The following is a 1,522-nucleotide window of genomic DNA, read 5'->3' on the forward strand; positions in this document are numbered from 1 at the left end:
TAGGAGGTCTGTTTCGTCTGTTTTGCGGTACGCCACACCCCTCCCGATCAATAGGACCCCCGTTTCGACCGTAGCGCTCCAACACAAGTCCGTTCATACGTTTTGCGGTATGCCACACCCCTCCCGATCAACATGACCCCCGTTTCGACCGTAGGAGGTCTGTTTCCTCCATTTTGCGGTACGCCACACCCCTCCCGATCAACAAGACCCCGTTCCGAATGTAGGAGGTCCGTTTCCTCTGTTGTGCGGTATGCCAGGCCTCGTTTCCATCGCCTATTCCATCCAAGCCCTCCCGATGAACACGACCACACATTCCGTTCCGACCCAACCGGTTGGCTCCCCATGAACACGACGACGACGCTGTTTCTCCGTTCCGACCCAGCCATGTATGTATGCGCGAGTAGGCGTTCGAGACCCTGCCTGTATGTACGTACGTGGCCGTATTTTCTTTCTTGCACCCTCGCCGCTGTACGTACACGTACATGCTACATGCGCGCCTCTACATCGACACGTGCGCGCCTCTACTACGACACGTGCGTGCCTCTACATCGACCAGTATGTACGTACATTTTCGCGACCAGAATGACAACGCTACGTACGCTTCGACCAGGCAGGTCCCGACTGTCAGGCACTTCCTTGCCTGTGAAGATGTAGCTGGTGGGTCCCAGCAGTCAGGGGGGCGAATCGTTTTGGTTTTTTTTTGCCCGGACGCACTTCCTTGCGTGCGAAGATGTAGCTGGTGGGTCCCAGCAGTCAGGGGAGGGGACGTTTTTTCGCAAAATACTGGTGTCCCGTCCGATGGGTCCCTGCTGTCAGGTGGAGGAATAATTATTTTGCGCGTAATAAGGAGGCACTTCCTTGCGGCCGCCGTGGACCCAGCTGTCAGCCTCTCCACGTGCAGTACTCTTTCGATGGAAGTCGGTCATTGACCACATTGACCACGCCGCGCCGAGAGCACCACGGCGGTGGACGACGGCGAGGCCTAGGAAGGGGACAACGCGGAGCCGGGGAAGACGCAGCAGTGGATGCCCATGCGAAAAGGAGTACGAGGGTGAGGTTGCCGTCGGCGCAGAATAATAGGGGGTGTGGGTGAGTAGAGGGATGGCCTGGCCAGCGGTGGGAGTAGTAGGGGGCGGTGAGGCCTCCACGGCATCACAGCCGTCCACGGGAGGCAGGAGCACGCGGCACGACCGGCGCTGCTTTGGGCGGCTGGAGCACGAAGACCAGAGGTTGAAGAAGCACTACAGCCGTTGGATGGACATCGTACGGTCACTGGAGCTAGAGTCGTTCATATTGACTAAGTTGACAAAGCCCTCCATCCCCGTAAAGTTAGTAGGGCCACAAGTCAGCCTCCCACCAAGGTTAGTCCCAGCTAGTAGGGGGAGTATTCATTTTTTTGTGTGCGTAATAAGGAGGCATTTCCGGTGGGTCCGAGCTGACAGCGGGGGGAACATTTTTTTCGCAAAATACAGAGACCCTTCCGGTGGGTCCCAGCTATCAGGTGGAGGAATCATTATTTTGC

Source organism: Triticum dicoccoides, chromosome 4B, assembly GCF_002162155.2.
Source record: "Triticum dicoccoides isolate Atlit2015 ecotype Zavitan chromosome 4B, WEW_v2.0, whole genome shotgun sequence".
Lineage (NCBI taxonomy): Eukaryota > Viridiplantae > Streptophyta > Magnoliopsida > Poales > Poaceae > Triticum > Triticum dicoccoides.